General features: G+C 41.0%; 1 protein-coding gene across 8 annotated transcripts in view; it reads left to right on the top strand.

The window, feature by feature from the left end:
• LOC117506605 (R3H domain-containing protein 2) overlaps positions 1-6737 on the top strand; it is a 207404-nt gene that overhangs the window by 23600 nt on the left and 177067 nt on the right. Inside the window, exon 1 of one of the 8 annotated variants that reach the window (XM_034166120.1) lies at positions 707-991. The exons of the other annotated variants lie outside the window; for them this stretch is intronic. The gene's annotated coding sequence lies outside the window, so the exon portion shown is untranslated. Of the gene's footprint in view, positions 1-706; positions 992-6737 lie in introns of those variants that run through there. 8 annotated transcript variants of the gene reach the window in all.

The following is a 6737-nucleotide window of genomic DNA, read 5'->3' as shown; positions in this document are numbered from 1 at the left end:
GGGCGGACCGTTTGCTCTGCGACACCGGTTTTGACGTGACATGTGGCATGCTACTAGGTCCTTCTGTTTGACACCGGCTTTAGACGGGCAAAACAAGTAGGATGGTATGTGCAAAGGTATAGCCAAGGTATAGCCAGAGAGTGATGGTGAGCATAGCGCTGCCAGCCAAGAGGAGAAAAGGGAGGCTAAAAAGGCTTGTAAATATGGTGAGGGAAGACTTGCCGGTGGTTGGTGTGACAGAAGATGAGGCAGAGGGAGAGAGCAAGATGGAGACTGATGACCTGGTGTGGAAAGCCAATGGGAGAGGCTGAAACAAGAACACCTTTTCCAGACACAGACTAGAGATGCAGACCTCATACAGAGTAATTCATGATGAGTTTGGACTGCTGGAGTTTTGTCTACTTCTGCAGATACAGGCTTGTTTTAGTGCACAAACGTACCAAGACCTGAAACTATAGTTATAAAAGCATAAACAGATTTGTACTTATTTAAGCACCTTACTGTTGTATCAAGTTGCATACTGGCTGTTCCTCGCAACCCTTTAAACAGCTGGATATTTTGCGTGCCCTGGGCTGGTTGTCATTGCAATTATGTTGTTACACTGAGGAGAGTGTAACACAGTGGAAAAAAGATATGTAAGAGAGAGAATGCACACGAAAGGGAGGGTTGGTAGAGAAGGGAGCGGTACACACTGTGCTCACGACAGCATAAGAACAGTAGGGAGAGAGGGAGACAGCCAGCAACATTTTTATTTTCCCTCTAGTATCTGTGCTTCATTGAGAAAAAGAGAGGGCAGTCAAAATAGAGGTTTCTGCCCATTTTCACGAACCCATTGACAAAACGGGTATTGACAACTACAGACAGGAAGGAAACGGTGCAAGCCTGAAGAAGAAGAAGAAAGTAGAATGAGCTGAAGAGTGACAGCTACACCCCCAAAACCTGGCTGATTTGCATGCTGTGGGGAATGGAGTTCATTCAGCAGTACTATTTGGTAATATAAAACTGATGTCAGCATTGTTTTGGTCCAGTGCTTCTGCTGCTGCTTCTGCTCCAATAATGTGCTTTTATCTGTAAGACACTTGATCCATCTTGTCTGGAGAGCCACAAAGCTGAACTCTTAACACAGTAAGCATGTGATGTGTGTGTGTCTTTTTCAGTGAGTCTTTGTCATTTGTGGGTACATGTAGCTTGTTTGAGTTTTGAAATTTTGTTAATCTGAGATTAAAATTGCCTGCTGGCACTTTTATTGTTGCTTGTTGTTCTGCCAGTATTTATTTGAAGTCTAGTTTCAGTTTTGAAATCTTGCCACAATAAAGTTTGATCATTCCCAGTGTGTTGCAGTATTATAGGTTAATCTCACTGTTATGGATTAAATTCTGGGAGAAGAGCTCTGATTGGCTTTAAGTAGATGGATTGTACACAATACATGCTGAATAATATTGTGCTATTAGTTTTGAGTTTAATCGTGCTTGTGTATATGCCTAGTGGTTCCATTTCTGTCTGCACAGTATATATGTTCAGATGCACGCAAAAGGTGTGCTTTGTGCACATGCTTGGGTAAGGAGGAATTCCCTTCCACTCTGTCCATGTGTACAAGAAGGTTGGAGGGGGCCTGGTGGGGTGGAGAATCACTGGCAAGTGGGCGTCACTCTCTGTGGAGGAAGGGGCGTGGGAGGAAAGGACACCCAATCTTATATAAAGCTGCATGTGGGAAGTTTTGTGTTGAGCACGAGAAAAGTTCATCAAAAAAATACTCGAGCCTTGAAGTTTGAATAATGGATTTATTCCTGTGAATCACGAGGTGCTAAATCACTAAACATCATATGCATCAATTTGCACTCCATTCTGCATATGTCTATTATTACACTTTATTGTAAAACACGATGTGCAGGAACAGAGAGAAAATGGCGAGAAGGAGAGATGCAGCACAAGCGTGCAAGAAAGCACAACAACAGAGCTCTCTTGAATAAAAAAATCTCTTGCTATAAATAGCTAGCTGTCCTCATGGCCTCACCACTGTTTCAAGTTTAAAACCTGGCTTTCCCTCTCTTCCTCTCTCCTTATGGTAATGGCCTAGCAAAATCAGCATCACAATCTTCATCACTTCCAATTTTATTTATTTATTTTTCCCCTCTTGCACCAGATCTGTCTTTTGCTGGATGTGACTGTTACATAAGGAATGCCTCTTTGTGTATGTGTGTGCGTACAGTATCTTTTCAGCATTATGATATATCAAGATGTATTGGTGTCCGAAGTAATGCTCTATAAGTTAAGTTTGCCAGCAGGCTGATTATTCTTTATGACTTCCCTTGTCATCTACACGTGCAAGTGACCATAACCAGACCCGAACTGGATAAGTTACCCATTTCCTGCCAGGTTACTCAAGTTGTTTTATTTCTGGTATCTGCTATTCGGCAACTCCTGAAACACTGTGCGCATTGTACACAGCATGTTTTAGTGTAATATTACCCATATTAGTTGCCATGCTAACAACACATTCAGCTTACATCTCCCAAGTTTGAAATTCAGTGACGGACCATCAGTACTGATCCATGCTTTGTCGTTGGAATTGTAGTGAATCCTGTATTGTACTCGCCGTCTGTCGCTGTCCCCTCAAGAATACGGTTGTGGACTTTGGCGGGGGGGGGGGGGGGGGGGGGGAAGTTGCAGTCACATATACTGTGTTGTCTGGAGTATAAGTCGCAATTTTTTCTTTTTTCCCCCTTGTCCTTTGAACTGTGATGCTTCTTGTCAAAGAGTACTGAGAACGTGTCTGTGACAACACGTGTGCTACTGTTGCTACTGTCGATGACATGCTATGCGGCATACATACAAACACGGTAATTGAGTTTTTCCAGAATGCTTCCTGACATTTGTCTTGTAGGCATGTCATAATTGGGGAGGCATGCCATTCCATATTTTAAAGTTAAATTGTTCACCACAAATTATTTTCTCCCTAAATAGTGGGAACATTGCTGTGAATATAAATGTGATAGGTGTGTCATGATATGCATCATAGAGCGAGTCTAGCATTACACCCCTACCTACATTGTTGTGTGCAAAATGGTCCATAGCTCTCAATGCAGATAAAATAAATAATAGAATGGCCTTTGTCATTGTATAACAAATTACACCCACGAAATTGATGCACATCTGATGCACATGATACCCGAAATACCTGCGTAAACTTCGAACTTTTTAATGGAGACTTTTTTCCCTTTCAGCGGACAGAATCTCTGTTTGCTGTCCTCCTTGGCTGCACGCTGAGCTGACATTTTACAGCCTCGTGACAGTGAAGTGGCTAACTTTTTAGCACAATTTTTCAGCAACAATTCAATTAATTTTTTGGAAAATCTGTACTTGACGACCAGACAATTTGAACCCGAGAGCCAGTAAGAAACTTGCCACTACCCACAGCTAGAACACTGCCGAAGAGAGCTCTCTCAAACAGCTCAGCCTCAGAACCCCACCCCCACCCCCAGTCAGCAGCAAACAAAGCAAAGAAGAAATAGCAGCACTTGACAGGTTTCACAGTGGCTCTTCTCCGGTATCGGAAAATGTCGCGGGTTGGATCGGTATATTCCGATACATGAATTACGTCAGTATCGGAAACCGATACCGGCTCGATCGCAACCTGGGTTATATAGTGCAAAAGTTGTGAAACCATGATCTAATACCATTACTATGTAAAAAGCGAAAAAAAAAAAAAAAGAATTATATTGCCCACCCCTACTTTTGTGTTCCTTTCTACAGCCAACAATGGAGTAACTGGCGTCCTTTGCTCCAAGCTGGAATTAGAGAGGTGGAGTAAGTGGGTGAAATGCACACCTAGTTGGGAGTGTGTCACTCATCTGGAGGAGGTGTCATTTCTCTTGATCTTGTCATCTAGGGAACTCTTAGAATAGCCTGAATGAGCACACATTGTCTGAAATGTCAAGCAAGCAAAAGAGGGACAGGATGGACTTTTCTCATTTTTGGAGGGGATTGTAGACTACATAGGGAGTTGGGATACATTGTTAGAAAACCATGGTTAACTGTATTTTGAATAATATGTGACCTTTTTACTTCTGTACTCAGGAAAACTTTAGTAAATGATGGACTTGAGTGCAATTGCTCTAAAAATAGTCTTTGTTCTATTATTGGAGTTCCTACAATGATGTGAACATGTTTTTATTGTGAAGTGCATTTAGGAAGGTGAGTTTTCTTACAGTATCTAACTTTGCAGACATCTGATCGCGACTAGGGATGGCAATAGACAATCAGTTTCATGTTTCTCAGTCCATCAGAATTGCATGCATCAGATTAGTATCATTTGCTGTTATGAATGCTGGCATATTTTTTCTGATTGTTATGGGCTGCAAGCTCATGTTATAATTTCGGATTTAATGTCAAACTGTCTAGCAACCAGGAAAACAGCTGTATTGGTGCTGAACATCTCTGTAGCCCTTCATTTTTTCACACAGAAAATTGATCAGGGATCCGTAGTCACAGCAACTTGCACTTGCATTTGTCACACTGCAAACTTTGAACTGGCGGCCTGTTGGGTCTATAAAATTATAAGTGAAACCCTGGCATATCTTGGTATCTTAGTGATTAGTAGACTTTTGGGAATTCATGAATTTCTGTAACTGGGGGCATGCAAACATTTTTTTTCTATGAATATTTATGTAGCTGTATCACGTTTGAGCAGTGTTATAAGTTATCCTAATCCAGTTACATTTTTTACACATATCTGATTGGTTAATCATGTGAGATTTCACACTGTATAATATCGGGGTAACGGTGGCAGCATATTCGACCGTTTAACATTTGGATGTATTACTCCACGCCCTTACCTCTGTTCTGACGAGATATCATTCCTGTAAGTGACATCATTTGTTAAAGGGCAAGGTTTACCTCTCATTTGAATATTTAGCAATTAGTTGATGTACAATTAAAAAGACATAATTTAGAAATTTTAGGGAAAAAGTCAAAAGTCTGGAATGGGCTTAATTGGTACCATGGTACCAATTAAGCCCATGTGTGTTCCAAATAAGCGCATAACATCGTTTATTGATTAAAATAAACTTGTTTAATACGATAATTAATGCATAAAAATATAATTAATGCAATGTCTTTTATAAATGACAGTGAAAATATTTTTTAAAAATCCCTTTTGAACATGATCATTATCTGAGCAAATGACATACATGTAACATGTGACATACATGTAGTGTAGTACAACCCCAATTCCAGTTAAGTTGGGACGTTGTGTAAAATGTAAATAAAAGCAGAATGTGCAAATCCTCTTTAACCTATATTCAATTGAATACACCACAAAGACAAGATATTTAATGTTCAAACTGATAAACTTTATTGTTTTTGTGCAAATACTTGCTCATTTTGAAATGGATGCCTGCAACACATTTCAAAAAAGCTGGGACAGTGGTATGTTTACTACTGTGTTACATCATCTTTCCTTCTAACAACATTCAATAAGTGTTTGGGAACTGAGGACACTAATTGTGAGCATCATGATTGGGTATAAAAGGAGCATCTCCAAAAGGCTCAGCCATTCACAAGCAAAGATGGGCGAGGATCGCACTTCGTGAACAACTGCCGGAAAAAGTAGTCCAACAATTTAAGAACAATGTTTCTCAGTGTTCAATTGAAAGGAATTTAAGGATTCCATCATCTACAGTCCATCATATAATCAGAAAATTCAGAGAATCTGGAGAACTTTCCACACGTAAGCTGCAAGGCCGAAAACCAACACTGAATGCCCGTGACCTTCGATCCCTCAGGCGGTACTGCATTAAAACCCGACATCATTGTGGAAATGATCTTAGCGTGTGGGCTCAGTAGCACTTCAGAAAACCATTGTCAGTTAACACAGTTCGTGGCTACATCTACAAGTGCAAGTTAAAACTCTACCATGCAAAGCGAAAGCCATACATCAACAATTACATCAAATATTTGCTCATTTTGAAATGTATGCCTGCTACACATTTCAAAAAAGCTGGGACAGTGGTATGTTTACCACTGTGTTCCATCACCTTTCCTTCTAACAACACTCATTAAGCATTTGGGAACTGGGGACACTAATTGTTGAAGCTTTGTAGGTGGAATTCTTTCCTATACTTGCTTGATGTATGACTTCAGTTGTTCAACAGTCTGGGGTCTCCGTTGTCGTATTTTGCGCTTCATAATGCACCACACATTTTCAATGGGCGACAGGTCTGGACTACAGGCAGGCCAGTCTAGTACCTGCACCCTTTTACTGCGAAGCCATGCTGTTGTAACACGTACAGAATGTGGCTTGGCATTGTCTTGCTGAAATAAGCAGGGACGTCCCTGAAAAAGACGTCGCTTGGATGGCAGCATGTGTTGCTCCAAAACCTGGATGTACCTTTCAGCATTGATGGTGCCATCAGAGATGTGTAAGTTACCCCTGCCAAGGGCACTAACACACCCCCATACCATCACAGATGCTGGCTTCTGAACTTTGCACTGGTAACAATCTGGATGGTCTTTTCCTCTTTTGTCCGGAGGACACGACGTCCATGGTTTTCAAAAACAATTTGAAATGTGGACTCATCAGACCACAGCACACTTTTCCACTTTGTATCTGTCCATTTCAAATGAGCTCGGGCCCAGAGACGGCGGCGGCATTTCTGGATGTTGTTGATGTACAGTTGTGCTCAAATGTTTACATACCCTGGCAGAATTTTTGCTTTTTTGACCATTTTTCAGAGAAT

This window comes from Thalassophryne amazonica, chromosome 3, assembly GCF_902500255.1.
Source record: "Thalassophryne amazonica chromosome 3, fThaAma1.1, whole genome shotgun sequence".
Lineage (NCBI taxonomy): Eukaryota > Metazoa > Chordata > Actinopteri > Batrachoidiformes > Batrachoididae > Thalassophryne > Thalassophryne amazonica.
Note: the sequence above shows the minus strand (reverse complement) of the source record. Positions and strands in the feature narration are given on the sequence as shown.